Here is a 13,285-nt window from a genome sequence, read left to right as displayed (position 1 = left end):
ACGGGATGGACATTCCATCACTACAATAAAAATGACCTTTAACGGCATTTAAAGGTGTCAGTATAGATAATCTAACCGGCACTTTACCTTTCCTCACGCCTCGGACGAGTGTTGTCCCTTCCAATGTGGGGATAGACTCGTAGCATTCAAATGTGTCAGGAAAACTATGCTGTTATAGCATCCCATCTGCCAACAAAAATCCCTTTTCTTGATAATCGAAAGTATCAGGATAGCTATAGTGCAACATTAAAATATCGAATTCTATGCTGACACTTTTAATTGCCAGGAGTTTTTTTTCTTTTTTTTTTTCTATAGAAGCAACCTGCAGGTAATGCTCCCTACTACACATTCCGTCAATCAGAAACCCAAAGGACTTGTAAAATTATCCCAAAGAACAGAATGTATATAGTAAGCTAAAAGCAAAAGTCAATGCTCAAATATAATTTGTTGAACTAAAAGTCGGTAACAAGTGAAACAATGTTGACTCCCCACATAAAGAGGACTCAAATTTAAACCAACCATCGAAAGACTTCTACACCTGACCAAGAAGACCCACACCATTGCCACCCATATCTGACACTCCACTGACCTCACCAGACTAGACATTCTATGGAATGAGTGGTGACTGAAGTGAGAGTTGTAACTTCACCAAATCAGAAATGGGAACTGAAGGCATTAGTATTCTCTCAAGTTGAAGCGGTCTTCTTATCTTCGCTTTCCGAAACCTTTTCCTTGCCTGCAACAGGAGCCTCTTCTTCAAAACCAGCGGAAAGGAGTGATTAATAAGAAGTACATGATATCCAGAAACAAACTAGAATTTGGTAACAAAAAGATTAATTGAACATAAATATTATGGCAACTCCAAGTTCAGCAGCGTGGTGCTTTATTTCTTTACTTTATTCTTTGAGCTTCTTGATGATCATCTCACCATTTGAGCTTGGAAGGAAAGTATTGCAAATAATGATACTCACACATCAATGGAAGCTACGAATAGACTGTTAAAAGAAAACCAACCAAAAGTTAAATTCACCTTCTCAATGAGGGATTGGTAATATGGCTTGACCTTCTCCACGTCAATCCTGACTTTACTTTTGCTGTGCGGATCGTATTTGCTGTGTATAACCAGGCACACAAGCCATTTAGCCATATGCACTAAAATATCGAAATCAAACAAGTAAATTCAAATATCAGACAGGAAACAAAGAAAGAAGCACAAAGACATCCCTTACTTGAATATCTGGAGCCATTTCAGATTTTCAACATCCTCCTCATTCATCAGGTGCTTGTATGCATCGGCCTTGTGCAAGGCTTCATAGTTGATCGCAAATAACTAATCATTCGCATCATCATCCAATAGATGTCACAAAAAAGAAGGATACCCATGCAAATTCTTACCGTAAAAGGAATGGTATACGGATGATGAACAATGCTGCAGGTGGTAAGGTAGTTTTGTTTCCTTTGACCACCTGCATTATTTCATATACATTTTTTTGTTAGTGATCAAAGTCAACTTCTTGAAATACAGTTGGATGATGTGAATAACATACCAAGTACATATAGTCATCGTGCCCCCAAGACATCAGAACATTTTCCAGCCCGCATCCTTCAGTATACACTCCATGTTTGGTGTTGTAAGCAGAGTTGTTATGGTCAGGGCTGTCCTTGAAAAACTGCGTTGACCATTATTTTGGAAAAGTTTCTAGATCAGGTATGTATTAGAGGTAAAAACATTTGGCCATAAGAAGGCAGACCTCATGATGAACGATTGACTCATCAAATGCACAGCCGAGGGGAAATGTGTCACCTGCAGGACAGAATTTGCATGCATGCCTATGAGTTGAAAGTTCTTGTTAAGATTTAATAAGAAAGCCATCTTTGTGTGGACCAAGAAAACACTCACCCACAACAGCCCACTGTGGAATCCCTCCAAAACTAGGCAGGAGAAGCACTTTGTCGAGGTCTGAAGTTGTGGGCGAGGAGAATGAGAAAAGGTTAGAAGCACTTTTGCCTGTCCATTTTCTTATAAGCTTCCCTCATTTTCTTCACCTGCATTAAGTATTAACCAAAGCAAAAAAGACAGCGGCTGATGACCAACACAGATATCACCACAGGAGCCAAAGAACTGATGAACTGTAATTTATTATTTACAAAGTCGTAGGTTTGGTTAATGTGGCTGAGTCGATATAGTTCTTCAACTATTTGCTTCCTTTCAGTTTCTGCATGATAATCCCTGCAAGACAATTTATGTCATGAAATTGATCATTCTTGTGAGAATCAAGAATACCTATCTGGTCAAAGATCGTATTTATATGATTAACAACAGCTACGGAAAGCAGCTACCTAAATGAGTTGCCAAAACAGGGGGACTTGACATTTTATCGAACAGGTTATGGGCAACAAATCCATAACAAAATAGTCACATGAATCAAGTAGACAAATCTATGCATATTGTGGCAAATTAATATCGACAATTTTGAGTGAATCGATTGCATAGGATGAATATAAACAACAAATTGTTTGATATTGTATTCAGGGCCACGAAAATATGTTATACCAATTAACTGTCTTCATTAAGGCCACATTTTAGGCATTGCACCATTAGATAAGGCAGATATTTCACATGAACTGGTGGCCAGTTCATTCCGCGTCCATCAAGAAGGTGAACATGAAGATGCTAAATGAATTGATAGCCACTGGTCCATCATTAATCACAAGTGAGAACTCTGAGGCCAGCCATATCTTCCAGACAATCTTGTTTGCAGCAAGATTTGCAGAATGAAGAAGGCAGTCCAAGAATTTGAAGATATATACATGTTGCGGAGAGAGTGTTTCTTGTGAGAGAGATGAGATAAAGCAATTTGACCAAGTCTTTTGGCAGCGGCAATTTGAAAGTCAAGAAAATGAGATGGCAAATGAATCTTCCGCCAATTGAGTACTATGTTGTTTAGTGTTTTTCTTTTTTTTTTTTATTTGGGTGCATCTCACATTTTTTCAAGTGTCATGATAGGTAGTCTAAAGGCACATTATTATTCTTATATCAGATAAAATAAAATAAAAAAGAGTATAAATTATTGAGTTGATAACAAGTGTCATGATAGAAGTGCTAAAATGATACAAACCATCAAGTGTCCTTATAAGTATGCCAGGAAAGGCCATTTTTGTTGTAGTGCATTCTAACATACATACAAGATATTAGAATGAAAAACCTTTTCTCCATATAAATTTGTATAGAAAAATATTCTAGGTGGAAAGACTTTTCCATTCTAAACATTTCGATGTACCAAACGGGTGGTTACAGTGAATTAGGATTATTAAAGTATTTCGCACGATGTAATAAATTTTTGTGTTCTAAAATGTTTGAAATTTTAAATCATTATTTGCACTCATTCATGGCTGCTAATGTTAATATACCAAGTAAATTGTAAATTGGGGCTTGTGTTCCACTAAAAATGAAGCAAAACACTATGTTACATTTGGTGATGTACATGTCTTTTTTATTTTTTCTTTGCAACCCAACAACAAGAGGAATTTCAAAAGTCTGCCTATAAAAACTATACTATAATGACATTTAGAACTTTTTTGACAAGCACTTCATGTTCATAATTTATCCATAAATAATGGGCAAAAAGGATAAATCTGCATGGATTCCATAAAGTTTGAAAAGTTCAAAATATTGGCCAAAGCTAGTTGAAGCTCCCAATCCTCAACATTTTGAATGACATGCAATCTACATACATACATACATACATACACACATATATACTTATACAAGGCTCTGTTTGGATTGCCCTATTTTTGAAAAACTAATATATCAAATATAATATTAAATGACACATCTAAAAAATGCCTCAAATACGCCTAACAAAAGTATTAAAAATGAAAAAAAAACAATAAACTCTACCACCTCTTTTTTCTTCTACTCACCACCAAAATAAAAAATAAAAAAGGAGAGCGCGGGGAAGGAGGGAAAAGGATGAGTGAGAAAGGAGGAGAAAGATAGAGGCGGGAAGGATGAAGAGGAGAAAGTAAAAAACAGAGAGAGGGAAGAAGCAAGAGGTAGGACGGGAGAAAGGAACTGGTGGTGCTATAGCTGGTGGAGGGGATGGAAAGGAAGTGGTGGGCGGTTGTGGTAGGGGAGAATTCGTGAGGATCCGAATTTTATTTACTTTTAATTCTATTTTATTGGCTTATTTAATTATTTATTCACCCGTTTTCTTTGACTAATTTATTTCAACCATTTTAAATCCATTTACATGGAACAAGGTCTCACTTATATTTTTAAAACGTCCCCGTTAGCAAAATTAATTTTCTGCGACTCGTTTAGTAAGGAATAGCGAATACACATTTTTCGAGGCAATATTTGATTCGAGAGTGTAATAATCTTAGAGAATTAAGAATGATCAATAGTAGACTAAGAAAAGTTAATTGAAGGATTAGATGTGAGTTAGTTAAAATTAAACTTTTTTCGCGTTCGCGTCGAAAGTTTCTTGTAAGTCGCGCCGGTATGATTAATTGGAGATTTGAGTATATGATACTAAACTCATAAGTATGAGTAATTACAATATTAGAGAAAGTGTCTTGGAGGATTAGTGCATAAGTGTATCAAACGAGAGAGAAAGTGGTAGTACAAACCCTATTTCGCACTATTGAGGGTTGACTTTTGTGCACACTTTATGGCTACCTTTTTCATTCTTTCCCTCCAAGCAATTAAACCACAAAACCCTCATCTCTCTCTCCTCACTCCCTCATTGTTTCAGCCGACCAAGAAGAAAAGAAAAGGGAAGAAAGAAACTTCATCTCCTAGCTTCAATTTCACTTGCAAATCATCACCAAACTTCATAGATTCGTGGGTTTTCATTCCATCTAGGAGAAAGGAGCAGTTTTGTGGATTTTCTTGGAGAAACTTTGGTGGAAAAATTTGGTCTTCATCTAGAGTTTAAAGGGCTAATCACTTCATCTCTTTAATCTTTCCATTTCTCCAAAGTTTAATGGTTAATTTTCATGGGTTTGAAACCCTAATCACATTTATAGACTAGCAGACTTGAGGAACCATTTATCTCGCTTTAAATCATAGGCTAGCTATCTTGATGAGGCCTCTAGGTAGCTGACTTGAGGCTTGATTGTTTGATTACGGTTGTTTATGTGATATCTAGTTTGATTATGGTTAGAAAATAGAGAGAAATCGAAGGAAAGTTGCGAAAGGAAGCTAGCCGAAATTCTGGTCATGTTGTTCTGTTTTCATTTCAAAATTTTGATGCTCAATTGGCTGTTAAATTGATGGATATATGTTGTATTATGTGTATGGAAAGTAACTTTCAAAAATCGTATCGAATGGTTGCACAAAACTTGAGTTTTGGTAAAGATTCAAATTTGGAAAATGCCTAGCAGGGTGCTCGAGCAGTGGTTCTTTGTCTGAACATCACTTTTTGTACAAATGTAAAAATTGAGTACCATTTGTGGCATTCAAAACTAGACATTCAGAGCTTTCCAACGGTATAAAATTCCCCTGCTAGTTCGTTTTTGAGTGATCCGTGGTGAATTGGCAAAGTGGACTATCTTGCTTTGCCTGGGATGCTGCATCTTGTGGCTCTATTTTGTCCCACTTGTGAAAAGATTTTAAGAACGATGTCTTCTGATAAATTGTAGCATTTAGAGCCTAGTTTCCAACGCCATGAACCATTCTCAATTTGGAGATGTATAGAGCTAGATATGGTTTGATTTCGAAAATATGACAAAGCTGGAAACTGGAAACTTTTCCCTTCCTTGCTAACCAAATGGGCAAGTCTGTTTTGGGATGTTATATTTCAAAAATTTTAGTGTCATTTAATCATCAATTGCTTATTAAATGTTTTTGGAATCTTGGTTTAAAAAATGGAGTGAATTGGGGCTGATTTTGTTGAACAACTTTTCAAAAAGAAAGAGTAAATAGTATGGCAGATTTGCTTTGAAAGATTTCACAAACTTTGATCGTTTTGTTAACTGCCTTCCCGTGTGAGTTTTTATCTAAATTTTGATAGAGAGGTAGTCCATATATGGAGTTTTAAGTGTACCAAATTTGGTGTAATTTCAATACCATTTTGATGAACAAATAATGCCTCAAACATTGCTCTTCAAATCTGGAAATCCACTGGTCAGGTTGCAAAATCAACCGACTTCAAACTGTTATATCTTATTGCTCAAAACTCCGAATTTAGTTCTACTTGTTATGTTTGAAACTTTATTTGAAACTCTTACTGTGTTATAAATTTCAGAGACTGATTCACTTTCTGTGAATTTTACCAAATTTCCAAACATCACTGAAAACCAAGACTGGTTCTTTCTTGTCTTCTTGAATCTGCAACTTTGAGTTGAAATTTGAATGCTTTCTGTTTGGAATCTTAGAAAAGTGTCTTCTGGGAACTTTTAGTACTTTTAATTTAGTTTCTAATGGTGTAAAGTTTTCCATTTTTGGATGTACCAAACTCAAGATCTAATTTTCCAAGTTTTGTTGCGCAAAGTTGAAAATTTCCGATTTCGTAGGAAATGAGTTTTTAAGAACTTTTCATTTCCTTTCGATATTGATAGACCGTTTTCAATTAGATTTCATGAATGATTCAAGTCTCACTTGAGACTTTAAATTCTCATTTTTGAATCTCAATATTTGAGAGACTAAAGTTCTCTTTTAAGACATTGTCCTATGTCTAAGCAAATGCACTTTGTTCCTTGTATGTTAAGTGATTGTAAGTATATGTGAGTGATAATTGATCACTATTTTTTCAGGCGCTCAAGAGGATATTGAAGGAAACCTCAGAGCAGAACACTAAAGGACTTATTTACTGTGACGACCCCACCTCTTCTTAGGGCGTACCCCAGGGTTTAGCGGACCGCCTGCCAAACTCTCGCCAGGACTCACTCACTCACTCCAACTCAAATAGAGTACAACCTTAATAATAAAGGAAATAACTGTTACCAACTTTGGAAAGTACAATTACATTCATTTCTGTCTCAAACATCCATACAACCCTAAATACATCAAAAGATTGGAGTTCTAAATACATTCAATCGTAATCGAGTGACTAGTACGAGTACAATTACAAAATTAAAAACACTAGTCTACACTAGTCTGTACAAGTCTCACACCTCGTTTGTGCCCCCTGTAAGGAAAATAAATAGCGTGGAATGAGCTAAAAGTCCAGTGAGGTTCCAAATAGCAAGTTAACCATTATTTAGAAGTGAAAGTATCAGAATAGGAAAATAGCGAGCATAACAAGTCAAGAAAATGAGCAATAACACTTCAAGTAGCAAATCTCAAAATGAGCGAGTGTAAAGTGTTTTTGTTTTTCAAAAGAAACAATAATCCGATAAGCAATAATCATTTCAAAGTATAAGGATACGGATGGCTCTCAGGAGCCAAATTTCCATTGCATCACCAGAGCTTGATCAAGTAATAGTTGACACTCCGTCAACTTTCAAGTAAGTAATCAACCCAGTAGCGCACCACTTAAACTACTCTCCGTCCACCAACCAAACCCCTTACCGGGCCCGAATTCCAAGATAAACACTGGTGGTAATACTCAAGTATACTGATTAGTCGAGGAGATAACACTCCACTCGACAAACACTAGATACCCATGGTTCGTTATCTAATCGACCAAGCCCTTATCGGCTCGACTCGATTAACTAGCCAGTGGGGTTTGGGTCCCCAAGAAGTCGATAAGATATCATCTCCAATCGACTGAATCAAAATAAAAGTACAGAGACGGGAATGAGAGGCACCTCCCACTCACATTGAGTGTGGTACATGCTGCCGCTCAGCACTTACAAGTCAAGTACAAGTATATCATGTCAATTGAAACAATAAACAAGTATATATCATATTAGGGCAAGTGCGATAAAGTACACTCTTGCCCGATCAAACAAATTGCATATCATTAAATCACATTGGTCAAGTATTGCAAACAAGTGTCCAACTCACTCAGGTATTTAGAAGCACTCACCAAAAGATGTGGTGCCTTTACGGGTTACGTTCGGGTATTACTCCATGTGTGGAGTCCAAATTTGCGATAAAACATTGTTTAAGAGCTTTTGAAAGTAACTAAGGTTCGAAACTTAAACATTTCGTTTAACGAGAATCACATAATTGAAACTTATTTGGAGAATATTTGTAAACTCATGCTCGCTCTTAAAACTTTGAAACTTTGAAGCGATTGAACTTTGAAATCACCATTCGAGTCGAAGAGACGAGGAAAACGTATTTCTATTAGTCGTTACTTTCATTTTTTCAAGGGCACAAGTTTCGGCCGAATTCTAGCTTAAATGCCTGCATGAAGAGGACTTGAGTAACCTAGACAATTCAAGCTCAATTCAACCCCAACTCCTCGCTCAAACTACAAGTGCACACGTCTAGTTCTCAAATGAAAATTTGGGCAGCACGCCCTTTGTATTTACCTATTTTCCACCCATTTATGGCTTCATTATTTTTCTCAGATTAGCCCAAAAGTCACACACAAGCAATGTCACCATCATAGCCCTTCAATTAGGCTCCAAAATCATCCAATTATAACACAAGTGTAATAATACAATCGGAAATCAGTTTTGAAGACAGAAAGCTAAACAGCAGATTTGACATCTTATAGCATTTTGGTCACAACTGGAGCTACATTTATCGGATTGGGGTACACCTTATACCGTTTCGAATTTAAGCAAAAGGGTTACAACTTTCATGAAGACAACTTAACCCAGTTCATAGTTGATCTAGGTCGAATTTGAAAATTACATAACCCGAAGTTCATGGTCAGTCTGGTTGTCAGCACTAAATTCAAATGGCAATAACTCAAGCTACACAATTCCGTTTGAGCCGTTTTCAGATGCGTTGGAAAGATGAAACATAGGGATAAAAGTTTTGTGTTTTGGCCAAAGGCTGATTTGATACAGATCAAGGTGAAAAATGAAGCCAAACTTGTGAAATCTCAAAACTGTCCACGAAATGAGGCTTTTGGCAGTCAGGGGTATTTCAGTCATTTCACATCCTACAGTACTCCGATCAAGTTGAAATTTTACAGGAAGCTATATAACATCATTTTATATAATTTTCATGTTTTAACCTAAGCCTAATTCGGCTTCTATTATGGCCGAATGAAACTAGTCAGAACAGGGCAGTTCATCACTAACACAAGAGTACATAGAAGTTCATCAACCAAAACCCTAATCCAAACCCTTCATGCTAACCGAATGTTATATGCTACAAAACTAACAAGGTTTAACCATAAATTTACTTCCATAAACTAAGCATAGGTATTACTACATATGACCATCAAGAACAACCATCATTTCCAACAACCAAAGCTGAAATTTACACTATAAAACTGAAATTTACTATACCCACTACTAAAACCATGAAATCTACCTAACAAGCCATAACTTTCACTTGTAAACCAATAAGTAGCACAACCATGAACTAATACCATCCTTACCTAGAATTGGGGAAGCGCAACAACCCCTAGGAAACTTGAACCACCAAAACTCTCCACTCCAAGATGGCAATCCACCTTCCTAAGCAACTTCTATGGATTATTTGGTGAATCTATTGGTTAGTTTGCAAGATTGAACAAGAAATCAAGATACCCAAAGTTGAAGCTTTTCTCTTGTTCTCTCCAAGGAGCTCACGGCCTCCCTCTCTTTTTTGTCTTAATGTTTGGCTTTGTTTGTTTTCCTTTCATTTACTAACAACTTAGATATTTAAGTTAAGGTCAAAGATACTTTTTCTCCGCCAATCACAATTGAGCTTAGGAAAATCCTAGAAGCTCTAAGGTTCCTAATATCTTACTTTGCTAATCCTCACACTATGGCCCCAATAACGTTTAATCTTTGCAATTATCTCCATAGTTCACCAACTAGTTGTTAAAAATTATCGCACGTACCGCACTAGCGGGTCCCACGTTCAATATACACTACTAATGTCACATGAATTAACTTATAGCGGAAAATATCTTGAAACTTAATTCCCTTATAATAATAGCTAGAAAATTAATATAATAAAGGAAAGTATAGAAAATGTATGCACGGAATTAAATTAGGGCTAGAAAATAAGAAAAATGTCGAGTTCTCACCGTTTTTCCTTAACTCGCACGTACTAGGGTTTTCACTTATAATTCACTAACTTATTATTATTACTTCTAATCACACACTTTCTCTTATCTAAAACTCACTCTTAATCACTAAATTTAGTACACACTCTGTACCGATTACTCATACTACCAAAAGACGTAAAAACCCTAGTTTACCTTAACGATGAAAGTAAAGGGAAAACCTTTGGTTCTATGATTAATTGTAACTATTGAGGAAGTGAATGAGTAGTAAAGCTCTTGTAAAATAATGGATTCCAAATAAAAGGGACTTTTTATGAAAATATGAGGGATTTTACAAGTCCTCACAGTCACACTACCAAAATGCACGCAAAAACACACACCAAAACCCAAGTATGCACCAAAACCCTAACTTATGCCCCTCCTTTAGAAAAAATATAACTTGAGTTATCAAGATAAAAAATTTATATAACTTGGCTTGTTAAAAACTAGACTTCAAATACTAAGAATCTTTAGAAGACACCTCAAAGAGATTTAGTTCATAAGTTGGTCCAAATTGTGCCATAAGCTACTACAACATTCCTATGTTTACTTGTGCAGGGCAGAAATTTCAGTCTACTTTGCAAATTTTTTGGCATTTATAGAGATTGAATCAAACTCTGAATTTTATACCGTAGAAAACCCTATGAGTCTAGTTTCAAATGCAACAAACGGAACTCAATTCCGACTTTCCTATACGAAATTATAGCCAATTTCCCAAAGCTGCGCAGAACCTCCTGCGAAATTTCTAGATTTTCTAATAACTTAAGATTATGAAACTTTTCTTAACAAAATTCACTCCCTTGGCTCACATTCAACCAAGAATCTAAGGCAAGTAAGTTCAAATGAGAGCTATAAAGACAAGTAAAATTTCGGGGTCTCACATTTACTCACTTATTTTGAAGTGGTAAGTGTCAAGTGCATGAATTGTTGCTATATGCTGAATTGTTCCTTATTGATTGAGTATTTTGAAATTGTCGAGACGAGCATGTACTTTATCGCACTTGTTCTCTTTTAAGTGAATTTATAATTGAATTGTGTGAAGTGAAAACTATATTTGTGTTGAAATGATGTCGATTGGAATGAATCTCATCGACTTATAATTATGTTTGTGTTGAAGTGATATCGATTGGAGTGAATCTCATCGACTTATAATTGTATTTGTGTTGAATCGATGTCAATTGGAGTGAATTTCATCGACTTATACTTATAATAGTGGGGGACGCCCAAACTCATAAGTTAACCTTGTGACTTGAGCCGGCAAAAGCTTTTAAAGCATGATCTATTTGAGAGATCTTGCTTGGCATATTCGAGCAGTATTGTCTTTTCTAATCGACGTTCGGGCCCGGTTAGGAGGTGTAACGGTGGACAGAAGACGACTTGATTACTTTTGATTAGAATTTTGGGATGCAATTGATTAGTCGACTTCTAGTGGTTGTATTTTGGATAAAGTTGATGTACATTTGGTAACTTGTGATGTAAGATTTGAATATTTAGGTAAGGAAGTGACTTTTCTTTATTTTGACTTTTATTATTGGTGGTGTATCATTAAATTTAAATTTGACTTGGATCGAGTCCTGGCGAGAGATAAGCAGGTGTTCTACGGATACCCTTGCATTCGCCCTAGAAAGAAATGGGGGCGTCACAGTTGGTATCAAAGCTTAGACTTTAGATCTCTGTAGTGTATCCTAGGCTTGAAGTTTAGGATGCCAGACTGTGGGACTGGTTTGAAAGTTAAGTGACTGCTCGTACGGATGAAAATCAGAGCGCTAGATTTAGAGATCTATTTGGAAGATGTTTTAGAGGCTTTACACTTGAGAATAGGGATTAGATAACTTAGTTATACCTTAAGTTGATATTTGAGTGAGTTAGTGGCTTTAAGTTTCTATCCTAGAATCTGCGATTATTTTGTAGGAATGGAGAACGGAAATGGAGGTCATGCTGCTAACGGCAATGGAGCCACTAATGGTCATGTGGAGCCTCTTAGGCATATCTGTAACCGAGTGCTCGGTGGAGGACCTCGGCTTCTAATAGGTTTCCCTGTTGTCCGTGTAGGGAGACGTATACCTACCCTAATGATCTTGTATTGTCCATCGACGATGAGCGTCGATAGTTGGTGGCTAGTAATGGGGCATTACTTCAGGAGATAGAGGAGATGAACGCTATGGTGGAAGTCCAGGGTGCTAGGATCATAGAGCTCGAGGGGACAATGATAGATGAGCGGACTGGAGCTGAGGACGCTCGTTACGAGCTTCAGAGAACTAAGGCTCGACTCGATAGGGTAGTCGAGGAGGTCCGGGATCGGGCTGCTCATGCTGATAGAGGATGCGATAGAGGCTGTTGAGAGCCCGGCTCGTGAGGGCTCTCCTGAGGAGGAGCCTTTTGAGGAGGACCCAGAGGGGGAGGTCCCGCCTGACGGTCCTGCTGAGGATTAGGTTTGGAGTGATGAATCTTTTGACTTTTGTAGTTAGGATCAGCTGGGGTGGTACTAGTTGAAAGGCCATTGTATTTTGCTTAACTGTGTGGCCCATCTTTTGAAGTACTTGAACCTACTTTTGACGTGCATGACTAAATGTACTTTTTCGGCACCTGTGTGCTATATTTTTGTAAATGCCCCGAGAATTGCTAATTGTACGAATCTTGAAATGTTAATATATGCTAGTTGTTTTTATTTCAGATGTTTTTCACGTTGGCTTTTATTTTAATTATTTTCTCGCGTAATTATTTTATTTCTTGCATTTAGACATAACTAGGATCATGAACGGCCGAAGGAGTGGTAGGGGCCGAAGGCGTGGGACTAGGCAAACCCAGGCTCAAGGGGATGAACAAGAATCGGCAACTGGACCGAGCTAAGGGCAAGTGAACGAGGGGGATAATCAAGTGGCTATTGCCATTAACCGAATGACGGATATTTTAGAGCGGTTAGCCGAGCGACAGGATTCAGGACCTGTTAACCAACCAGGGGCTTAGGATAGAGGGGAGGATAGAGCCTTGTAGGGATTTTTGAAATTTGCCCAGCCTAAATTTATTGGGGGACCTGATCCCGAGTTAGCGGAAAATTGGCTAGAGAGAATGACCAATATATTTGCTACCTTAGACTATACCGATGAGAGACGAGTGATCTTTGCTGCCTTTCAATTTGAGGGTGCAACGCGTGCTTGGTGGGATGTGATAAAGGGAAA

General features: G+C 37.2%; 1 pseudogene; it reads right to left on the bottom strand.

The window, feature by feature from the left end:
• Positions 1 to 607: 607 nt before the first annotated feature.
• Positions 608 to 9,862, bottom strand: LOC113768424 (annotated as a pseudogene).
• Positions 9,863 to 13,285: the final 3,423 nt, after the last annotated feature.

Source organism: Coffea eugenioides, chromosome 1 (genome assembly GCF_003713205.1).
Source record: "Coffea eugenioides isolate CCC68of chromosome 1, Ceug_1.0, whole genome shotgun sequence".
Lineage (NCBI taxonomy): Eukaryota > Viridiplantae > Streptophyta > Magnoliopsida > Gentianales > Rubiaceae > Coffea > Coffea eugenioides.
This window is presented reverse-complemented; position numbering and strand designations above follow the sequence as displayed.